The 25118-nt window shown below is 33.4% G+C and overlaps 1 protein-coding gene and 1 pseudogene across 1 annotated transcript in view; both read right to left on the bottom strand.

Annotated features, from left to right (window-relative positions):
* twz (BTB/POZ domain-containing protein twz) overlaps positions 1 to 25118 on the bottom strand; it is a 133755-nt gene that overhangs the window by 68379 nt on the left and 40258 nt on the right. The gene's annotated exons all lie outside the window — the stretch shown is intronic.
* On the bottom strand, positions 3485 to 3551 carry LOC141450583 (U4 spliceosomal RNA; annotated as a pseudogene).

Raw genomic sequence — 25118 nt, forward strand, 5'->3', positions numbered from 1 at the left:
AGAAGTGGCAATTTCTGGTTAGTTTAAGAAATGTTGAATAATGCAGTGAAGAAATAAAGCAATTTAATAGTCAGTGAATGATTTCAGAAACGTAAATAGAAAATGTAAAATGCGAAAAGTAGTAAAGTCAAGGATAATAGAACAGACCCGAACACTTTCAAGATATTCTTATCTTCGCCAAGAAAGAGAACAGTTGTAGAGCGCTGCAGAGACAACAATAGGACACACGAGAAGAATTATGTTACATTGAAAAGATAAGTTCGATTTTACCACCTTTGCAACTGGATGTAAACAGAAGCCAACAAATAAATACTAGATCAACCCCAATAAATGGTTAATTTCTTAAAAAATCGAGCAGTAAACATCGTGGAGACAAACAAAAAACTGACGATTAAAAACTTGGATAATTTGTAATTTTTCAGTTTTATTTTAATAATGAACCTGTTTTAAATTATAAATGTCACCTTCTCACCACAATAAAGAGGTCAATCGGATTTAAATAGTTGGTTATCAGTGGTTGGTAATCCAGTTTTTAGAATTAACTAAAGGTTTTTTAGGATTTATAGAAACATATTTAGCTTGTATTTTTACAGGAATTCTTGTAAATTGCAGAAGGTTAAAGTTTAAGAATATAATTTCATTATGACAAGACCCAAGTTGAATTCCTGACTCATTCTTAATTCAAAAACCGGATCCATTACAAACCTAAAACTCAAAACTTCGTTTTCATTGGCATAAAAAGTACTAAACTTGAAATTGTGTTGTGATAAGTGGTTTTATCAACGGCTAATGGCAAAACGATGGGGCGATACCAAGATGTGGCCAGCCCAGCTTCAAAACGTGATAAATATCATGCGAAGGTTAATTGAAGTAGGTAATTAGGGTAAACATTGAAAGCGTAATATGCAACATGTTATTAATTAATTATTAGATATTATTTAGATTCTGTTTAACTCATTATTTGAATTTACTAATGTGTAAGTAGTTATATAACGAATAATTTAATGGAGTAAAATAATGCCTATTTTTTCAGACTACGAAATGTAGGTGTTGTGGACAGCCAATTGTACTTTACAATAAATTCCTTTTATTACCCAATATAGATTCAAGGCCTAGACTGGGAATCGAATCCAGTACCAGTACCACAATACCTAATAGCTTTGTGAACCTTGCCTCCAAACGATCGACTATCATGGCACCTAAATAATTCAATATACTAACTTAATAAAGTTGTTATGATTGAATCACAAGGATTCTACATTAAGAAAAAAATAATTTAAACGAGGTGAAAGAGCAAAAACAATCCATCGAGATGTCCAATTATATTAATTAAATAATCGCCAATAATAATATTAATTAGTAAATTATCATTTTTTACATGAAAATTTTAAATTACAAAAACTTAACTAGCGAATTTACAGTAACTATCAGTGCCTAAGATACCAACTTTATTAGCATATAAGAACCCGGATGGTTTGAAAATGATATTTTAAGAATGTAGCATTTACTGTTTCGATGAGAGGCGTATTGGTTTGGAGTTGTTTTCATCTGTTTTCACCATCAATGAAAACCTGATGAGTTCCCCAGCAATATTATAATTTACTTTCTCTTTCTCTCATCAGTAACAGGAGAATATGTTGGGTTATTTTTATCATACATTATGCAAATATCTGAAATTCTATTTATTCTGTACTAAGTAAATGGGACGTTTAAATACATCATTTAAGAAGAATCCTTGAGGTCTGAAGACCTAAAGATCATTATATCCCGTAGAGAGTGCTACTACTGGGTAGTTTCTCTCCTCCTGGTCTTCACGTACCAATTATTTTTGCACTTTCTGATTCACTTATTGTATATATGTATATACATATTGTAGATAACTTAATAAATTTAAAAAAAAGAAGAAGAAGGATTTTCTCCTTTTAAAATTTATAAAAATTCAAGCAGATTTAACAAAGCACACAATATTTCTGACTCAATCTTTGCTTAGATCTTAAGCTGCACATTATTCTCCGGGATAAAGTGTGATTCTTGTTACCAATTACACACTTACAGTAGGATTACTAAGGTTAAAATACCCTAGCAGATATCAACACCCCATTTGTCACTTGACCCAGATATCTTTCTTATTCAACATTACCATTTTTAAATGTGACCAAAATTACAATTCCTCGTCGGAACGCTTAAATAGTCTGCATGCAATCTCATTATATCTCCTACATTATTACTAAGACCTGATTTATTCTGAATTTTTTAAACTGAATGGCTAATCCTAAAGAAAGATGTGTTATCCAATAACTCCAAAGAATTTTGACCGTCTGTTTCAGTTGTACGGACAAAAAAAGATGGTCCTAGATCTTTGAATGCACAAATGTACTCGTGACCTTTTAACGAACCCAGCATTTGCATATTCTTCCACTAATGGAGATGATACTTCAATTATTATTTCATTTTGTTCTTGTGACTTGCTATTTTAAACTTAAGTTTAATAACACAACACTTTGTTTGTTAAATGTATAAAGTGCTATAAATAAGTAATCAGAACTCTAATTATGCGCATAGAAAATGTATACCATTTTTAAGAAAATTAATTACAAAATGTATATTATCTTAAAACAAATGGTGAAGTTAGCAAATAAACGAAAACTGAGCAAAGAAAGAGAAGAAACGTGCCTAAAAAAAAAAAAAAAAATTAAAATTAACCTCCTTTATAATAAAAGTTAAAAGAAAATGACAAACGCAAGAACATTAGAAAACGAAACAATGTGCGTTTAAAGAAATCGCTGCAGGTTATTTTGAAGGGAGGACGAGAAAGAAACATGACTGGATAAACAAGAGGAAAAAAAAAAGATTCTTTACCTGGTAAAGAGTGTAAAAGTGCGTGAAGGAGTGTGGAAAACAGATGTTTATAGGGAAAAGACAAATATGTATATATATATATAAATAAATATAAAACTCACAAAACATAAAGCTATAAATATAAAACGTAAAGGTCGGGTTCATGTTTTCTTCTCTTGGCTGGACCAAACAGAGCTGTCACTCAACCGTTGAATCTGGCGTTTGGAAATTGTCTGCGCGTTCGGTTTTATTACATGCATATCAACCGGCAAAGTTCTGTGTCACAATGACAAATATTCTCCATACTTGACAACTTGTCCTATTCACTCACCTAGAACAGAAAAATAAAAATTAAATAAAATTTTGTCCAAAAACACAAAGGTTTATTATTAGTGAAAAGAAGAAATTATTATTAAGTAAAAAAAAAAATAAAAAGTAAAGTAATCGCCTATTATTTCAAGCGGGGCTTAACGTCCAACTACCAATTAGGTGTCGTGGACGGAGGCGACTAGCAAACGTACTTTACTATTTCTCATTTAACCATTAAATAAAATCCAAGGTCTAAAGACCGGGAATCGAACCCAGTACCACAATGCATATTAGCTTTGCGGGTCTCGCCTCTTAACCCGCTCGGCTACCGTGGCGCCAAAAAGTTTTCAACTAGCAATAATCGCACCTCAGGTGACCTTACGATATTGCCACTGCGTTAGGTTATTATTAAAGAAAAGAAAAAATCTTAATTATCTCGACAACAATGTTTCTGCCTTACAAAATTAACAAACTATATGTTCGTTTAATAAATACATGATTATGTTGTCATCGAATGGTTAGCTATCCCAGTTTTTGGTCTGTTCCAGCTTCTACAGTTGGTAGGTCATCTGTAAATCTTTTGGTTATCCTTCTTAAAAGGATTTTTATTTTATTAGCGCATTATTCCTAACTCTCTGCCGATTTTCTCTTTTTGCGCAACGAACCATGGTGCACCATTCAATGGTGTTAAATTTATTTGGCACCATAATGTTTTGAAATGAACAATGTTGTGATTTTAAAATAGCTTCAATGGTGGCATAATCTTTTTTTTTTGTTGTGTTTATTTGCGCTGCAATCAGCGCAAACCCAGTGGTAACACTCCAAAACGTTAGACTGATAGTCCACTCTCTTCACTTGAGAGGAGATCACGAGGTCACTGTCTTTTTAGACGTCTTGTCCGGGTTGTCAGGAAGAATTCTAGAAGAAAGATTTTGAGCTAGAGGATTTATATGAGGTTGCAGGTCGAAATGAAGTTTTCTGTATCTCATTTTAGCGACTTGTGTGACAAAAGGAATGTTAAGGTCAGTGTTTATAGTCAAATTGGAGACATAAAATGGAGTGTTTACAATAGTTCGAAGTATTGCCTTTGGCAAGGCGATGAGCAGTTCTTTGTTTAGGAAGTTTTGTAGACTACTGATCCAGATTGGACAGGCGTGTAAGTCAGTAAAGTTCTAAGTAGTGAAGCTCAGACTAGTACAGAGCATTATGGATTCAGTGGGATCCGTCTGTTAATTAGAAGAAGAGCTGTCAAAGCATAAATTAGGTATGCCTGCTAAGAAAATTTCTACTAAGGAGGCAATAATTTCCTCTAACTGTCCCTTCAACCCCTACTTTCCAATCCTTTGGGAAGCCGGTAAACAACCTTCCTTCCAACTTGTCTTTAGCCTGCAACCACGCAAGGCACAATTTTTACAAAAAGAAATCAATTCCAGATCAAATAAAACACAGAAAAAAAGTAAAGGATTCCAAACCCTCAGTTACCGCTACCACAGATTCTGGTACAGTTATTACAGCATCATCTACGTAACAGCATCTCCTACTTCTCTGCATTCCACTTTTAACCCTTACAAACCTTTGATCCAGAATTGAACAATATTAACGTCAAAATATTTAGATATCAATTTTAAACATAGACTTATGAAATGAGAATCTCAATTGAAGTAATGTACCAGCCTATTGAACTTTTGGTTTAGAATGGTATTTTAAACTGGCATTGCCTTTGCACAATTACTTTTTTTATATAACTAAAACTAAATTTCTAAATTATACTTGTAAAACAGCAAAATCTATTTGTTAAAGATAATAGTAAATTGTATAGAGATTGTAAAGATGTTTATTATAAATAGTTATATTAATAATATCTTTTGCCTAGACATTTAACATAAATGTAAACATACTAGTTACAATGATATAAAGCCACAATGACAAGAATTACAAAGTCTTATTATATTGAATCTATTACTATACATATAATGAACAGTAATATATTCACTATTGGTTTAATTAACTCTGTATTTCTCTTTCTGCTAGGTAATATCATGACAAAACAACGCTTGGCTCATCTAGTAAAATACAAAGATTTAAATTGTATAAATGCTTTGCTAAAAGTTAAACTTAACAGAATTTATTTAATTCTTAAAAGTTAATCATTAACGACTGGCATTTTTCATTTCGCTAGCTTTAGAGAAATTTCTAGAATGTATAACTTTTTAGTTGAATTGGCACCCTTTAGGAGGAAATGAGCTAAGAACACCCTGATGGATTTTGGTATCACCGTGTGTAGGCGCGCGAGTACGCCTACACCCAAATGCCCAAGTGGGCGCTGTACGAAATAATAGTAAACAAATAAGAATAGAAAAATAAAAATAAAAGGAAGTAGAAGAAAAGGGGAAGGTACTTACCCTTTGCAAGGAGCGATGTGCGTGAGGTATGTTGATAAGCGGCCTGAGAAGCGATGAGAGGAAAGGAAGCTGGGGTGCGGAAGCGTGTATGTATGTTTAGGTAAGTGTGTGAGTGTGTTGAGCTCTGAGGAACGTATCGGAAGTGGGAATGAGGTAAGCGGAAGAATGAAGGGGAAAAGTGCAATAAATGCGATAGATGCGGTGGAATATGCGGGCTGCTAGATGTCAGCGGTAGTGAAGCGTAGCGGGTTGAGAGGCGTTAAGTTGCTAAAAGCGTGAGCAGAGAAGCGTCTTAAACAAGGACTAGCAGGGAACTGCACAGACTAGAAAGGTGACCACATGGTTCAAAGGAAGTAGTGGGGCAAAGGGTTTAGAATATAGAAAAACAAATAAAGGAAATAGAAGCGGAAACAACAAGTTAATATAGAAAGTTTGAGAGGATAAAAAAGGTGTAAAATAATAACATAATAATGAGCGATAAGAAATATGTAGAAAGAAGGAAATTAAGGCGGATGTGTACATTAGTACGCGCGCGGGCGCGAGACTGAGCCGCGGGAGTCGGAAGTTAGCCAAACTGGCCGAGGGTCCTCGGCCGCGACCGAACACGAGTAACCGAGACTATAAACACACGGAGCCCAACATGGAACCAATTGGATGTTACAGAAAAGAAAAGTTTTGAAACGTGGTAGCTCACTTGTAAGATAATATCAATACAATATTTATACGAATTTAAAATGTGAAACTGCGCTGACGTTGATGTCTTCCCCTCTAGAGTGACGCCAATCTGACTTCATGTTGCCTCTTACAGGATTGTATATCTCCAGTGTATACACTAGAGCTATAGCTCAAATTGTACAGCTTCCCTCCAATTGGTAATTTTGAAGTAGTGTACGCAGCTGATGATAGTTCAAAGATAGACTATTCATTCAGCGGAGACGGAGATTCACCTTGTTCCGAGTCTACAAGTTTTACTTGTATCTCTGGCTAGAGAGATAAGCCTATGCACTTACTATAAAAATGACGACTTACTTGTTACGTAGTAACCAGCTAACTATTCTTAATACGGCAAGAACTGACTGCTTGTCTCGTCGTGAAGTACAGAAGTAGCCATACAGAAATGTCAAGTTCATGGGGGCGGTAATTACCAGCAAAAGATGTGAGATAGTTGATGAATAGAACTTTTGTTTAGGCAAACACTAGCTCAACATCACACGAATTCGCTTAAACAAACCTGTGTACACTTTATAGACCCTAAGATATTTCGATAGATTTCGCGTCTACTTAGAAGTGCGCTGAGACACTAGAGAGCTGGGTTCCAAATGGTTCTCGAGGAAGATAAAAATATTTCAATATTACGAGATTTACCCTCTCGTACCCTTTGTTTTTCGCTAAGAAAACTCCTAAAATGAGAGCTCCGTGATAAATGGAGAAGCTCAAAGTTGCAGTCAGTCATTAAGAATCAGAATGGCTTGTTAAATTAATGTTATAAGAAAGTGCAGAATTTTGTTTAATAAAGATAAGTGTTAGTTAATTAAGTTTATTAATTACTAAACCAGTTACCACAATATAAAATGAAAATATAGGAAAAATATATATATGCTTATTTTAATTACTTAAAATAATAACCATCTAATGTTTACTATCTATTAAGCTATTGCAGTAAACTATACAATTTAATTGTTTATTTGTTAATAATAGAATGTGTAAAGGTTATATAATTTTTCAGAAGTAAAAAAAAGTAAGGTTAATTGCAATAACGATCTCTCTATTTTCTAGTAATGTGAAATGAATAGATAAGATCTACATGACTTTCTTACCACAATAAATAATAAATAAATCAAAATTTTCTTAAGTGACAAGAAATAATTGCTTGTTCCGTTGTGAAGGATAGAAGTAGATGTACACAGATGTATGTACAAATTCATTGGCCGAAAATGGTCAACAAATGATGACTGAGTCAAGGCGTCAAATAGTAGGAATCCAGATCTCTTTCTTCCTCAAAACAAAACCGGAGGCCGGGCAACCCACATAATTGGAAGAAGGTGGCGAGAAGTCAGGTAATTCTTTTAAACACTCGGTCTCGTTAAGTTAAAATTAACATAGGTAACACAGGTTGCAGTTATTTTTAAAGGTTATCTTAGTATTTTTACCAGTTTTCTAGGTGTTGCCAAAAAATAACTCTAGTTTTTAGGCATCCTGTTCTTTGCTTTCATAATACTTCCATCAAACTGGTATTCTTTCTTTAAGGTCATCATCTCAAAAATCCTAGCCTGTTTCGAGTTTTATTAGAGCGATTCACTAATTATTGTTGATAAGAAAAATTTGTGTTTTATAAGATCTCTATTACTGTTATCGTCAACTTTTATGATGTGTAACGATTCTTTGAACTCTGGACATCTTCGTTTGCTGGGGAATTTTCTATTATTATCGGTCATTTTTTTCCAAAGGGGCACCCTCGTGCGTCACCTCCTGCATTCTCCTGAGCCTCAAAATTAAGTATTATTAAAACGAGCGACCTCCCAATAGTCGTTCCCTTTTATGTTAAACGAATTACTTTTTACGTAGATAACGTCAATCATTTCTTTTTACCAGCTTTGCGGACTACAGCTTTTTAAGAGCATATTTGGTAAATAATATTACAAAAAATAATAAGCTAGAAACAAGTTTGCCAAATAAATAAACTTTAATGAGTGATATTAATTTTAAAAGCTAAATAAGAACTAAGATAGGAGTTAAATCATTAGTACCTCGTTATTCACACATTTCTCATGTTAACGAAACCGTTGAAAATTGTTGCTCACGACAGACTAGTATCAAGTAGTAAATAATAAAATATGCTTACTAAAATCCTATCTTGAATACTCGTTGCTAAATAAGTTAGCAGAGCTCTTGGGCTGCTGCTACCTACCAGTAGTAGTTCTTGTTTCCAAACATCACAAGTTTAGATCGTGAGTCCATCATTGGAGGTAATGAGTAACAATCCACTTAACTCTAATGAGGGTGATTATGGCTGGACTCAATCTCCACAACGCTTCAATCAGGTCTTCTTTACTCCAGAAAGGGTACCTCCTCCAGTGCTACACTTTTCATCCTATCTATTTTACTGTTTCAATTCTAAACGAGCATGCTTCTCTTCCAACTTTTCTTGGCATTGTTTTATGTCATCATAAATCATGTCACTTATTTATTATAAATTAATGCCAGTTAACAACGTTATTAGATGGTGGAATTGTACAATTAGTTGGTACCATTAATGCAGGATTCCCTTGAGGAGATCCTGATTTCGAGTTTAGTTGCCTGCCCTTATACTTTCTCTTCCAAGGAGCATATTACAACGAGAGAAAACATTCTGGAGATCGGCAGTGCACTGGAAAAAGGCTGCAAGCACTAGTTACCAAAGAAATTAATGCCTCTTAAATTAAAAACAAAAAAAAAGAAGAGTATAATTGTTACTTTAGGTAAAATCTGCAGGAATTAATAGCAGTCTTAAGACCAAAAAGATAAAGGAGTCTGGAGACAACGAGATATGAGAGCTTAATTTTGTAGCCTAAAACGCCGGATTTTTTATTGATGGGTTTGAATTGCAATTGTTTTAGAATGTATTGTGAATTGTAATAAGGAATTTAGAGGGAGATTTTTTACAGGGATTCAATTCGTAATTATTTAAAGTAATCCCAATGTGTTTCAGCCCGTGGGAGTTTTAACCCGAATTTTGAAGTTCAAGAAAGAGCCTTCGTTAGAGAGGAGTATTGCTTTCGCATTTTCTCATTTTTAAGAAAATATTGTAAAATGTTTAATTCTATTAATGCTGAGCTTTAAAAACTGACTTGACTTTAAAAATAAACTCTTGTTCCAGAACGACCAGATTAAAAATTATGAGTTAAGATTTTGTTCTAATAATGGCTCCTAATGTTATTAGTAGAAATTTTCCGACCAAGATATTTTAAAAGTGATTAATCTTAGACAATTAGGCATTTCATTAGATGTTTGTTCTAAATGAAACTAAAAACTATGCTGAACAAAAACTGCTTTATTGATTCCTCCAATTCTCAAATTTCAATTGAAAAGCTGAATGAAACTATTTTATACTTTAACTCTTTAACAAAAACTTACAGTTTAAAATGTTATACTTTAATACTTTTTTAGTTTTTAGGTTGATAAAGTGATCACTTAAAATTTAGTAAGGGAAATGAATACCTTCTGTTTAGAAGCCACTAAATGATTTAAGAAATAACGCAAAACTGTACAAATATTATTCTTTTGTGGAATTGCAAGTTATATCAAATTTAGAAAAAGGTTAAAGTAAAAAACAAAAATTACAATTCGCGGTAGTAGATAATTACCATTTATTAATGCCCTTTATTACCTTTTATCAAGATGGTTATTTAAATGGTAGAAGATAGGAAAGATATGAGGAGAAGAAGGTAAAATGTTTATGTAACAGATGGAAATAGAAGGCTAGTCAAAAGATTTAATGACAAACTAGTCCATCTAATCACCTGTTACTGCGGCAATCGACCAGCTTCATACATCCAAATAACATATCTACAGACTTAAAGACTGTTCAAGCTCTACTTAACTGAAGTGTCAATTGCTATTCACTGATTTATTGTTACGCTTAATGACATTCTATTGCTAATTTAATATGTTTTTTAATTCTAAAACAACTAGTACGTTAATTTTCTTGCAATTCTAATTATTGTATTATTTATTTGGAACTTATTATTTCAATTTAATAAAATATTCAATGAGTTATTAAGAACAAACGTAAAATAATGCCTAATTTACCAAGCAGGCTTTACGTACAACTACCAATAGGTATCATGGACGGAGGCGATTAGCAAACACTTCATTATTAAGGTCTTAAATTAAACATTAAATAAAATCCAAGGCCTAGATCGGAAATCGAACCCAGTACCATATTGAGTTTTTAAGAATATTTTCACCTAAATAAGAATTCACCACTACACGCTACGTATGTACTTGTTGGCGTAATATAGTGCTAATCATTATCATCTGGAGAATTTTGAAGAGAAAGAACTTGATAAATAGGTGATTAAGAAGAAGAAAGGGTCACTGAGAAATTGATGTACCCAGAATTTTTGCTAATGTCTGAGCAAATGTAATCTTGAGGTCTGAACCCAGAAGAAGTTGAAATGGGAATGGGCAGCAGGGTGTATGGCAAGAAGTGATTGGTAGATGATCATCCGCAGCTGTCGAATGGATCCTGTTAGCTAATAGAAATAGTCAATACAAGAGATGGATGGACGAGCTGACAGCTATAGAGGGTGTGTACTGGTGGAGGACAGCCGAAGACCGAGGTTTTTGAAAAGAAAAGTGGAGACAAATACTACTCTCACCGCCCGGGATAACTGATGACTGGACAGCAGAGGACGCCGTCAACAATGAGGGACCCATCTTCGCAAGGAACGCCTATACTGTGTACCTATAATGTGAAGTGTATTGAAATGAGATGTTAAAGATCAGATCTAGTGAATATTTATTTAGTTTTTAGGGACTATTAATTATTCTTTGATAATTTTGTTTATGTTCTTATGTTCTCATGGTTCATGAACTTATTGTACGCATAAATTCAGGGCTAATAAATTAAAATAAAAATAAATCTTAAGTTCAGCTAGTATTGCTGGAGAAGTAATGAGGCAGCAGCTATTAGGGTTATTCCATAATTGAATAATTTGGAGTCAAAACATCATGATTGAATTGAACGTTACAAGTTAGTAGCATATTCCTAATGGCTTTCTAGATACAATAAATCTATGGTATTAAGGTGCATTCCCGCAGGCATTTTTCAGTTGAATAAATACTAATACTTGGGAACAATTAAATTTAAGTTATCATATTAAACATTAAACAAAATTCAAGACCTAGACCAGAAATCGAACCCAGTCAGAGATCGTAGTGGTATGTTAAATACTTAATCATTAATAAAAAAAATTCATATAAAAAAAGGCATACAAAAAAGAAGATCTTGTAATTCATATTAACAAATTGTTAGTTTAAACAGCAGATACTTCGAGTTTTAGATTTTTAGTCGAAAAATACTGTTTAAACAATAATTCATGCATGGAAAACTTCATATACAGAAAAAAATTGTCCCGCAGCATTTGTTTACAATAGTAATGTTTAAGTGCTACACACAGCACCACCACCACAAGATTGTAAAAGCTTCAGATTGTAAACTGTTGGACCGCACACGTATCACCAGCACTTCAAACGGTAGGTACTAAAATTATTGCTTGAACCATGAACACACTGAATTTGGCATTCACACCCATAGTGCAGTAGTTGGAATCCTATTACTTAATCACTTCTAAAAACTAGGGTAACTCCGGATCACTCTAGTTATCCTGGATAGAATAAAAATCCAACACACATTTCTGTACATGCAATAGAAACAATTTCCACCTGTAGTGTCCTGAAGCTGAATTGAATCTTCTAACAAAAATGGACGATGAACGTACTACATTATCCAGTGAAAACGTTGTCTCAACTATTACAGTGTACACTTGCGAGTAATTGAAGCATAAATGATTCACTTCCTTCCCACAACCGCAATTACACTTGGGAAATAAGCTGGCTTTATGCTGTTGAATTGCGGTTATATGACGGACTAAACCGCTTATCCTTTTGAAGGGCTATAAAACTGTCCTTTTTGTCTCCAGCAATAAACATTTCTTTGATAGCAGAATAATATCTACCCATCTTCTTCAACCAATCTAACTAATGGCATTAAAAAAATACGTTAATTCGGTCAAGTGTGACTTTCAGCGAAGGATAATTACTTCTCTTTTAAGACGACAATCAAATTTAAGTACGATTGACCCCATTTTCCTCCTTTAGATTAAAACTTAACTAAAAAATATCTATGTACATATTTTCACTTTAAACAGATATTTACATAAAAGGAATAAAACTAGTTATTGAAATATTAATGAAACTAGTTATTGATTAAGCCATTTTTGTGCGAATTACAGTATTTGACAGATTAAAAGGTTCGGTTGGACCAAGTGTAAAAGGATTGATCACCAAAAACTACATTTAAAAAAGCGTATTTTTTGAAAAAATATCCAAATGTTACGATGTTTTCCTCTTTTTCTATAAGAAGATAAAATTCTCAAATTTTCTTTTTAAAAAAAAGGCAACATATCCTTTTATACTCTCTACATTTTCCTTGATACTTTCTTTAAGAAAAACAACGTAACCCCTAAACTCATAAACCTATTTATGCATTGATTGAAATGTCATCCGATTTCAAAATTTTTAGATAGGCGTGCCTTTTTGGGGCCTCTAGGCTGTACAAATTTTTGAGAGAAGTTCTCAGTCCTTACTGAATCCTTTTCTAATACAAAATAATCATATTGTAAATCTTAGTCCGATTTCTGTTGAAATTCGAGGTGATAGAGTTATTACTAAGAAGTAATATTGCGATTATATACAAAATTATCGATATAATATTGAAGTTAAAATAACGCAGAAACGTGTGAACCGATTTTCATAAATGAAATGTCTTCTTATTTGAAATTTTATATTGTTATATTTAGCCTTGGTTATAAAGCCAGTATGTTACAATGTTGTGTATTTTTGAAGCAGAATTTCCTGAAAGTTCGCTGCCAAATGGATATTTCAGTTTCCTGTGTGGATTTCCTCTGAGGGGATGTCTGTGTAGTTTAGTTTTTAGGCTGGCATTTACGCAGGGTCGCTAAGGCCCTTTTTCACTAAGATAATATAATTAATACATCGTACGCACGCTTGAAATCTATACCATTCGGATCCATGATAAATAAGAGGTCGCGCCGATTGTGATCACTTGAGGTATATGTTGTCCAAGTTTGGGTGGTACATTTGGTCAAGTGTACTGATGAAGAGAGGGAAAATAGATCAGTACTAAGACACAGAAATAAGAAGGAAACCGATTTGGCGCTACCTCTCTAAACCTGAGAGAGAACACGTTTAAGTATAATTCAGAAACTATTAGAATTCAGAATTAATTATTTTTAAACTGAAGCAGAGTTTTGTTTAACATTGCCTTTTCTCATCATCTGTTTACAATAGAGTGCAGAATAATGTAGAGAAGTTGGAGAAGAAGGGCGGTTGGAAATAGAACAAAGAGCCCGAATAGAGTGCGCCAACTGAACACAATACTGCCGCCGACCACCAAGGCAAATACACCTTGCGGTCTCCGCTCCTCATGAACCCACTGGTTCATTCCCTCTTGGTTCGGCGCTAAAAATGTCCCTTTTCACCAGGATAGAAAGCAAGCCGCCTTCCTTGCCATGGTTTGCTGCTGGAAATGATGAAGTGAGAGGAGGAGGGCCCGGTGAATTTTAGCCGTAGCCGCCGGTAAATCTACTGGGGAAAGTACTTCAACTACCCCTTGAGAACCCTTTTTAATAAATCAGAAAGGAGGTGGAAAGAGTGCTAGCTGGTGGCGGTGGGTTTATAATTAACTTCTCCAGTACAGTCTGTTTGATTTAGGGCGCGAGAGAGAGCCAGCATATAGAAATTAATATAAAACGGGTTGGTTGCAGAAGGAAAAGCGGCAGGCGCCAAGTACTACTGCAGACCCCGCTTTACCACCCCCATCTATATACATATATACACAGTGGGGCGGCTTTAATACAAAACTCCTTATTTGTCTTTGACTCTTGTTTTCCACCTCTGCAGCGCCCGCTCTAGGATGTATACGTATGTAGTTTTTACCTCCGGCCCACTTTCTCATTACTCTTCCTACCCCCACCTTGTCGAATACCAACCCTCCTGACAATCAAACTCTGTGCAAATACACTTTTATAAGTTCTAAATTACGGCGAAAACAGTTCACTCCCTCCACCTATACCCAATCTTGCCTCATTGCTGGCATGCCCTCTACAGCTTTTCAATTAACTTTTTTTAACCCCAAACTTTCGTTAACCAGCACGAATTAATTATAAATTATAAATATATTAAATTACTTCTTTGTCTGTATTATAAAGTGATATTGTTATAAGGTAAATTATTGCTTTAGAAAATGAGAAAGCCTGATATTTGAGTTGAAATGTTGAAAAGATACTAACTCTCCGTTATATTGCATATTTTACATAAACTAACACGCATTTAATGCATGATCCTCACCACCAGGGTGTGTTCAGTGCCTTTATAAAGTGGCTATACAGACCTCTAAAGCTTCTTCAGGAAATCTAACTGGCGTAGCGAGTTACTTTTTCTATATAACGCTAGAGCGTGCGGATTCTCCAGATGTTATACGCAGTACTCAGACTCATTTGATTAGATGCCTGCTGTTATTAATACTTTTCAAGTTCTAGCCAGTTGATTATCAAATGTTTAACTGAGTGAGTTAATGAGCTAAACTTTACCTGTGGGATCGCTAAACCCGAGTAAACTGGACATATAAACTACCTTAGCGGCTGTATTGTGTTAAATTTGAAAGTGTCACTTTAAGATTGGTTTGTTGGTAGGTTGAGTTACCCGCGGAGCCCTGAAGGAATCATATCCAGATAGCCAACAATAGGAAGAAAATAAATCTAATCGGAAGGATGATAATCCAAAAAAAATAAGTATAGAAAAATATATTGTAAATCCCATAATTGATAAATGGCACTTAAAATGACTATTATAAAGTCAAAGTTAAATTATCTTTTTCAATAAACAATGAAAATGAAAAAGAAACTCTAGTTAGTTAGTAAGATAAATCTAGTAAGCCTTGAAGTAGAACAGTTAAGTATTTCAGTAAATGTTCATTGTACAATTATCAACTATTGCGCCACAAATAACGCCATAATATTTGTATAGAGAGTTAAAAAAAAAGCGAAAAGTTAGGGAACTTTTCATTAATTCATTTCAGAACAAAGTGAAAATTGTAAAATAATAACGAATTCTCTCCACTTTAATTTATAGCAGAATGAAAATGTACTTAGCAGAAATATTGAATTATTATTATTTCGTGGAATATAAGCAATTAGAGGGTTTATTTAATATGTATAAAAACAACATAGCTTCAAAACCCTGAGGCGAGTAAAATTTTGTTCATATACCACTGCAGCTAGCTCATACATTCACCTGAAATATGCGTTTTCAATTTAAATTTTATGTTTTATAATCTTTAAATATAATATGAATTCAATTGTATATAGTATTGCATTTAAAAATAAAAAATAAAAAATGGCATTCATAATTTTAAAACAGTTTCATTATTATCTTTGAAAATTGTGAAGTGTATCAACACTATCGAGCGCCTCGTGTTGTCAGTTTTTTCTTATTGTTATATGGATTATTGGTGTTTCAAGCTTATTAGACGATAAGTAAATTTGAGGAATTGCTTTTAAAGGATAGAAACGAACTTGAGGAATCGGGATTCAGAAAGAGACCAAGGTGAACAAATCTTGGGCAACCGTTCTTTTCTTGCTGATAAAAGAATTATAATAATAAATGTCCAATGTAAACAATTACAAATCTTTGACTTTTGCACCAATATTTCCTTTTTAATAGTTTATGTGAATCAAAGCAGCAATGTAAATATAGTTGCTAAGAAGGTACTGTTCATCTTTTTTTTGTGACTGATTCAATTATCCAAAAAAAGAAACATTAGGGTAAAGTCGGGTGAGATGGCCAATCGGGAGAGATGGCCAACAGCCGAAATTTAACCGAAATGTCGTCCGACGGCGCTGCATGACCTCTCCAGTGATGATCCTTCATGTCTGACTACAGTAAGTTTATTTTGGTCTGCGTCAAAGCGTTATTAATTAACTCAGAGAATAAAAACATTATCGTCTCAACAAAAAATTTTATGATGGTTGCATATTGCGTGCTGCTGCGAATGTATGTGTCGAAATTTAGTGTGGTTTTCTACATATTAGGAAAATATACATTAATGAATCCTAACTTCTAAAACTGTCAAAAAGTACGCGTTGAGTTATGTTTATCATGTTGGCCATCTCTCTCTCTAGCATTCGGGACAGATGGCCATCAAACAGTAGGGATAGATGGCCAATTATTTTTACTTTTTTTCTGTTATAGTTTCGCTCAGTTTCCAATTCACTGCAGAAAAATGCCAACTCAGCATAAAAGACAGAACACTAACCGCGGAAATTATACTGAAGAAAATTTGAGATCGTATTAACCCCACACCCAAACTGTCGTCTCTGCAAGAAAACGAGCCAAGTCTGTTGTCCCTTTTATTAACTTCTCTCGAGCATATTGCTGTTGTGAAAAAACAGAGTTGCACAGAAATCCAAACCAACAAGAAATACCATCCCCAAAGAGACAATTCTGAAAGAAAGGATTGTCCGAAAAAGAAAAGCACATCTTCCCCAAGTTCCGATGAAGAGGACGAAACAGGAATCGAATTTGAAAAGGAAAGTGATGCCATTTTAGAAGTCGATGAAACCTATTGTCAATTTCAGTCACAATTTTTTTAATTTTTTGCCAAGCTTTCGATCTGGGGATTGGTCATCTTCAGGGCTTATGCTTGTTAACAATAACAATTTGTTTCACATTGTTAACATCAGAGGGTTTGTCTTCTGTCCTGGTTTGATATTCAGTGAGACTCTCAGCGTCTGACAATTATATTCACTGACTTATTTTCTTAATTTAAATCAAGTTTAGATTAAACTTTTTGCGTCCATTTTAGTGAAATTCTACACTTTCCCTATAATTATCTATTTTATTACTCGTTATCAATTTATTATTATCAGATACTATTATTTCTTTATAGGTATGAGAATTCCTTCCTGCAATTGGCATTAAATATAATTAAATAAACGTTTCAATTATTTATTTCAACTTCATCATCAATAATTTTGATATTACTTTTCTTAATCTACGACTTCAAGATTCTTTAAGACATAAGGCACTCAGGATTTAATACATTGTACTAAATATTTTTTAAAGCAAACCATTCAAATCTAAAAATAAACTACAAAACATGTTCACAAATACACTAATGTTACTAAAAGTACAATGAGAAGCCCACTTAAATAGTGATGTTGTTATCACTTATTGTTAATTAAAACTAGATAAACAATAGATAAGTAAGAAAGAAGAACCACAGGGACATTCTTGTAACACACAGCCTCCCCAACAGTAGAAGTAGAGAAACGATAAGTCGTTGTAAAGATTCGCTAATTACTTCTAATCAATAATTACTTTTTATAAGGAGTTAATAAGAGCTAATAGTGTACAACAACCCCCCACTGGCTGGCTGAATCCTTAATATGCTCAGCAAGACTTTCTTTATAAAGGAACAAAACAGAAATCCCGTCTAAATTCATCTCGTCTATTATATAATGTGGCATCATTTCTAAGAAAAGATTTTATCTTAAAAGCCACATACCCTCTCGTTACCTAATTACGAGTAGTTCAATCATTATCTTAATTTATTTCAATATATTATTGGGCTAGATATACTCAAATCCCTTACACATAGTCATCAGATTTGGGCAATGTGATTCTTTCTTTATTCAATAATCCAGATCTTAAAAACTATTGATTCCTAAACATTTAATTCATTTTACTTCTAACAGATGTTCCACACATTTTGATCTAATTTGTGTTCCAGCTGATGCGTAAACATTCAGCTTCACAAAACTTTGTAAAAATCGAGGATATCCAAAACTGGCACTCCACAATTTCTCTTGTTCTCTCAATCGACTAATTTAGCCCAACTAGAATCCAAGGCTAATATTTGCAGCAAAGACAATTTGCATTGAAAAAAATGTTAAAAATTAAACAAAAAATGTCTTTTGTTCGGTGTTCCTTCCCCTCAGAGTTTAATATGAATATTTTGCAGTTTAACTAACGTTAAATTTGTAATTTTTTCTTTCTCAATTTATATCTTAAGATATTGTTGCATCTTCCCCCGCACCAACTGGCATCTTCCCCACATGATGGGGGAAGATGCCAGTTTTGACAAATTTCATTCAAATGCATTTTTAATGGTTTTGCAATTAATCTAATATACTAATATATATATATGTAATTAAAGAATAAAAAACAACCTGGACGTTGATACATTTGGTGTTTTTTTTCGATAACCCAGTTTCCTACAAAACGGAAATCAGTGTTAAGTGTGGCATCTTCCCCCCACTTACCTTATATGTAGTTAGTTCGCTGACCTACAAAAGGCCAAAAGGGATGTGTACTGTTGGCAACAAGATAGGTGATTTGTTTAATACCTTGTTTTACTGTTCAATCTTTCCCATAAGATCATGTTTTACTAGAAACAGTTTTAAGTACCAGATTGGTCATTAACTATGAGAAGTGCATTCATTTTGAATCTGGAGAATTATTAATTTGTTGCAATTACTACCAATTATTTTGGTTTAGAATATCGCTTGTTTATGTTATTAAATAATTTAGAAATATTATAAGAATGTATTATCATTTCCGATTGTATAAATTTTTGTTCAGAATTTGTAAACAACTCTTTACTTTTAGGTAAGCACCTTATAAAACAAATAATAATTTGAATTTCTTTTTGAAATGCTTTCTTGAACAGTCTCTAGCCAGATTCAGTCATCTCAAGACGGCGCTAATGACCAAGTTGTCGTTGCGCCAGGAAAAAAAACGCATTTATTCTGACAAAACTCCAAGAAGTACTCAGCCAAAAGGTTCAAGGTACAGCTGGGTTTGAATAAAAATTCAGGCCAAGTGTAAACGATAGAAATGTATTAATTTTGAACAGAGGTTTAAAAGGTGTAAAATCATTTGTGTTAAATGAGATCACACAAATGCTGTACAACTTTTGTATCCTTTATACTAGTCGTTCATATTTCAAAGGATTTTACAAAGTGACAATAATAATTGTAATTGTCATGCCAATAGCGTGTAACTAATAAAATGACAAAGCGTTAAATGTGACAACAATGAATTTAGACAATAAATGTCACACTATTTTTATGATAAATACATTGAACTGTTTACGAATGCATTTTCTTCAGTCAAGACTTAATTCAGAGTTTCTTTTGTGACTTCTTTTTTTTTCACTTTCCAGCTCGCTAAAACTGCAAGAAGCATTTACTGTGTATGAACCATCTAGATTTATTAAAATAAGGCAAGACAAAGTGGGAAGCACTTCTTTGATTTCGGTTAAAGTCTTGGTTAGGTTTCACGTTAAAACGAAACTTTGCTTTGGATTTTTGTTTTCTGCTTTTATGTTGCAAAACCACGTAAACACACTAAAATACAGTCCAATGTTACCACAACTTTTTTATTTTTGCGCTCAGGGTATCCCAAAATGTAATCTCTGTTGAATCTTTGAATTTACAAATATCTGCAAGAAAAAACTTTCTTACTGCCATTGTGTGAAAATATAAATTATTTATAAAATATTTGTAGAGAATCTTTAAACAATTATCAAAACTGATTGAATTAGTAAAGAAGTAAGGAGGTAACGGACATGTACATCGATGAGATCAACTGTAGAGAAGCAGGACCCCCCCGAGATTAGCGCAAAGTATTCTGACGTTAATTACAGTAAATAGGTAAAGGATTAGCTCAGTGGTCAACGTACTGGGTTCGTGGGAATGCAGCTGTTGGCCCTTAGATTTTCTCTTAATCGAAACAGCGTACAGCTAACTATCCGGTATTGGACAGTATTGTCTGTAATGAGAGGAGATTTACCAGAGACCGTCAATGCACAGAGAAAAGTTCCAGGCTCTAATGATATCAGTTGAAGCGCCTTGAATTAAAAAACAGTAGAAATAGTGCCTTCAGATTGGAAGAGTGGCCAGTGAAAAGCAGTCTACAGTTAAATTGGATGCACATAGAAAGGAACTATAAGTAAAGATTCAATAACTGATTGAAAAGAACAGTTAAAGATGTAAAGAGAAGAGAAACAAATAGATGATGAAGTCGGCGCAGTAGCCTAGCTACACATAAATTCCTAAATCCACCAAGATGATGTACAGCTTCCAGAACTACCAATTAAAATCTTCTGATTGCTTCATTCCTTGCCACCAATTTGGTCTATGATTTGTAAAAGCCAAAATGGGAAGAATACTGCAAAAACCATTTGTTAAGCCAGAAGTAACTTTATTTTCATTCCACTTTGTTAAGACCGTCTAAGTATTCATAAACTTCAAAAAAAGGCATAGTATGAGCTTCATTATGTAGAGATATTTTGTGCAATAACTAGCAAAGAATTCAAACAAGAACCTTGAGAGATGCACGTGAAAGAAACTACAACTTTCTAGTTATCAAAAAAACGGCATTTTGATTACTTTGGCAATCCAATGACATCTACGTCAGGAATAAATGGTGGGTCTGTCTGCAGGCCATTTCCGGTAAAATCTTCATTTCTTCCTGCAGGTTGTGAACAGCTGCTCTAGAACTTTTGGAAAAGTAAAATTGCAAGCATCCTTTTCACATTCTAACAACTTAAATGATTTCCATTTATGAAAACGAATGAACTAGTTATAATTGGTTTATTGGATTTTTGGTCTGTAGAATAGCAATTTTAATGATCACGCGATTAGCATTTTAGAAGAATCTAAAATATATAATAAACTTACTTGATTAAATTTTTGAATTTGGAAACCTGCAGAAATATTTGTAGTTTACTCAGCAGAGAAAATAGCGCATTTCTTGAATAAATTCAGGTAGAAAGATATTGAACATAATCCAGAATTAAAGATAAAGGTAAGGAAGGTAAAAATGTGGTTGTATAAACAATTTATGTAAGTAAAATGTTAGAAGAAAGGGAAGAGCCTGGTGCTGGAAGTGAAGCTCAGCTGGGCGAAGGCAGCCGATAAGGAAATGAGACAACTTCCCTCCTGAGAGTATAGGCCGCCGCCGTTTGCTAGACTAAGCCTCGGGCGCACTAATATTCCACAACCTCCATTTTATAACCCAACCATCCTCTCTCACCTTTTCAGAGAACGCTCTGTTAAATTTTATGATTTTAATCCTTAGAGAGTCATAAGGTTAAAAGTTTTGTACATGGATAAACTGTAATTTAAATCGTAATATCCTGTTTAATGCGCTGCCAATTTCAAAGATTGATTACCATAGAATGCTGTTAGTTAATGACTTATTACATTGTTTGATTCACAATTGCAGTTTACAGCATTTGAGAGTGTAATCGTTCACAGTTATTCACAGAATTGTTCTAGTCTGTTTAGCGATGTCATAATAGTGCGAACAATACAGATGAATAATTCAAAAGCAAGAATATGTCTCTTAAACTCAATTTTCACTTAAGAACCAATCGATAATAAGAAAGCGGAGAAATCTTTAATCGGTAACATCAGCTTAACTTCTTCTTCTCTTTAAAGCAGATTACAGACACAACATGGACAAAAGCAATCTGAAAAAATTGCATTGATAGTACCAATAATAGCACTTTCAGAAAACTAAATGACTGATATAAAACTAAGGGTAAAGTATTGAAATCTTCCTTCAAATTTCTCAGATCTGCCTAAAACTTAATCTACTAGAAAAATAAAAATGCTTGGTTTGTAAAAGAAATCTATTCTGAAAATCACAATCTTGGATAGAAACGGACATTGTTTTGGAGTTACATTTAAAGAGATGCATTTCCATTAAGAACATCTTAAAAATCAATATTTCCAACTAAATAAAGTCCGCATTGAATTTGAGTTTTCTGAATTTTTTGTTTTCTATAGTATTTAAAATATTTCATAGAATATTAGAATAAAATTTTCTTAAAGTATTGCTTTGAATAAAGTACTTGCTTAAAACACTTTATATAAAATACAAAAAAGTAATGTTTTTTTGTTGGGCGTAATTCAACTTCTGATCTAGGCTGCGGATTTTATTTAATATGTTAATGTTAACACGAGTATTTATAGTAAAAAATATTACCTATCCGCTTTTGACCACGACAATTCAGCATCCATCTGAAGAAACAGGTATTACTTTACTTACAGTTTACCATCTTAAATGCTATTTGCTCTTATTTGAAAATTCCCACAAAGAATCCCTCTAAAAGCGTCCACCAGAGCAAATTACTCTTTGAGAAACATTAGAAGCCATGCTGAAATTAAGAAGCCATGTGCTGAAATTCTAACTTCATTCTCCGATTCCTTTTATAAATTTCTAAATGCCACATTTTAGCCAGACGAAGTGATTTCTATGCCGTGAGAGATCTAAAATTTCAATTGATAAGAGTGGTGAGATCAATGCTGTAACATAAGTTTCTGTTTACATCTGCTAGAGAACCATCAAGATTAGCCATTCTCACCACATTTATTTGAGACAAAACTAATCCTTTGGAGAAGATTCGTAATTTACCAACGTAATTTTGGAGTAGTAGAAAATTGTGATGATGTTCCACCAAGTTTATTTTCATTTTTGATTAATACATTAATTTTCAAAAAATTAGTTCCTCTTCAAGAATTGAGAGAAAATACAAAAGATAACTTTACCTAATGGAGTTAAATTGAACATATAAGAATCTAATTTAAATGGCCATGATTCTGTTGTGTGTGTTACTAGGTAATTTAGATGAAGTGTTGTTTGGCAGAAGAATTTATATTAGGCAGTGTCTTGGAGTAAAAGGAGGGGACTTCTCTGTCATGAATAATGTATTGTTCAATTGATGTTTTCAGCTATTAAATATAAGCAAACATGGCTTATAAAATTGTTGTCTGAACAATATAATCCCACCAGTGCTAGCTTTATATTTTTTCAAGAGACAAAGGGGGCTAAATCTACATAATTTTTATGATTATATTCAATTTTTGTTTTGTTCCCAAACTGTCACAATTATTATATCCAATTTTGTTTTGTTCACAGACTGTTACAATTATTGCGTTTCAATGATTACGAATTATCAATTCATCTTTGTAACTGTAACTGGAAAACTAAATTAACTCTTAACCTAAATCTAACTTAAACTTTTTACAGGTTAGTGCATTTAGTTTCAAGTGCGTGAACATGAGTAAAATGATAAAGATTGGAAGAGTTGATGATTAGAGATGATGAGAGCATATGGAGGTCATGCCCTCCAAGATTGGGTCGCTTCGGCAGCAAGATTGGTTCCCATCACGACATCCAACAACTAAAAGGTGAGAGGATGCATGTTGTCCCTCAAGGGGTCACAAAATGAGGATACAAAGTTGTATTTGTTGCTATTAACCATGGTTGGTGTTTAATATATTGAGATGCATCTTCTAATAGATAAAATCAATGAATATATTAGAATATAATGAATGCCAATTTTTATTTATTTTTTTAAAAGAGAAAACTAACTGTTTTTCAGCACAAAAAAAGGGGCGGGGGGAAAAAGAGGAAATGATCTTTAAACTCGTGTCCCTCTTTCTGATTAGAACAATAATAGTCTATTGGAAAATGCAGTCCAATTAAACAATAAAGGAATGTCAAGAGATCTCAGTAACGTTTGCTAACACAACTGTGACACAACTGGAAACACTGATAAGAGCAGATGCTTCCATACGTTCAAGACAAACAGTTCAGTATAACATTGTCAAACAGAGCGGAAAACATCCAGTAATACCTTGTTTGTACATCATGGCTCCCAGTGGACATGTTTATTTGTACAAATCATGAATAGCCATAGCTTCCTCAGTCATCTGGCCCTGCTTGGGTTTTCACAAGTTGTTATCGTGTACAATGGTAATTTTTAAAGACAAAGCTCAGTGCGTACCAATTCATTTAATAGTGAAACAAAATTCTCATCGCTTGTTCTGATCTATGTGAAAAAATGTGAATAAAAGGCACAAAGTATTAGTGGTTATTCATTAGGAAAAGTGATCAAATAGCGGACAGAGTCATTCTGAAAGAAGTAGCCAAATTCAATGAATTTTATCGAAACAGATAGCCCGCTCCTCAAGTCCAATTCGCCAAGTTTCCATTCTCAAATAGGATCAAAAGTACTGTTCTTTAAGTGAACAATTTTTATTATTTGTTTTCCTCATGAAACTCAATAAGTCTGGTATTAATCTCTGATCTGGTATTAAAACAAGATAATAGGTTAAGTGTTACTCGCAATGCGAAGTAAGGAATCCAATACTGACTTATAAGCGCATTTGAAGCAGTGCCTGTCTCAAATGAAGCATCAAAAATAGATTAAAGCCCCAAAATCGTAAGTTATTGGATACTTAAAATAAGTTGTCTATTTTTTTTTTTTTTTCAAATTTTTAACAATATCAACCTGATATTGAACCTGAATTTTGAGCACGATTTTCTCAAAATTCAGAATAATGCAAAGATTCTTTATAGTTAATGAATTCCGTACAGCTGTTCTTTTCTTGTAATTTAAATAAAATATAATTACTTTCTTCCCATTACCACCATTGTCGTACTATGGTTCGGATAAAATAGAATTTAGAAGGAACGATAGCTGGGCTATAATCTGGAGTCATGAAGTCTGTGGACTTGTTAATAACATTGTTAAGAAGAAGTTTTTTTCTGTTATTTAATGAGTGGAGACTTTTCGGCCAAAACAGCTTGGATCCTGTCCAACTATAACCGAATAGAGTTCAAATATAACAATTCTCGAACCAACACGAAATGGATACTAGAAAGGATTTAAAGATTTGTACCCTCTGAATTCTAAACAGGATTGTATTT

The sequence above is a fragment of the Rhodnius prolixus genome, unplaced genomic scaffold (assembly GCF_049639745.1).
Source record: "Rhodnius prolixus isolate KJV_2025 unplaced genomic scaffold, Rpr scaffold_2, whole genome shotgun sequence".
Lineage (NCBI taxonomy): Eukaryota > Metazoa > Arthropoda > Insecta > Hemiptera > Reduviidae > Rhodnius > Rhodnius prolixus.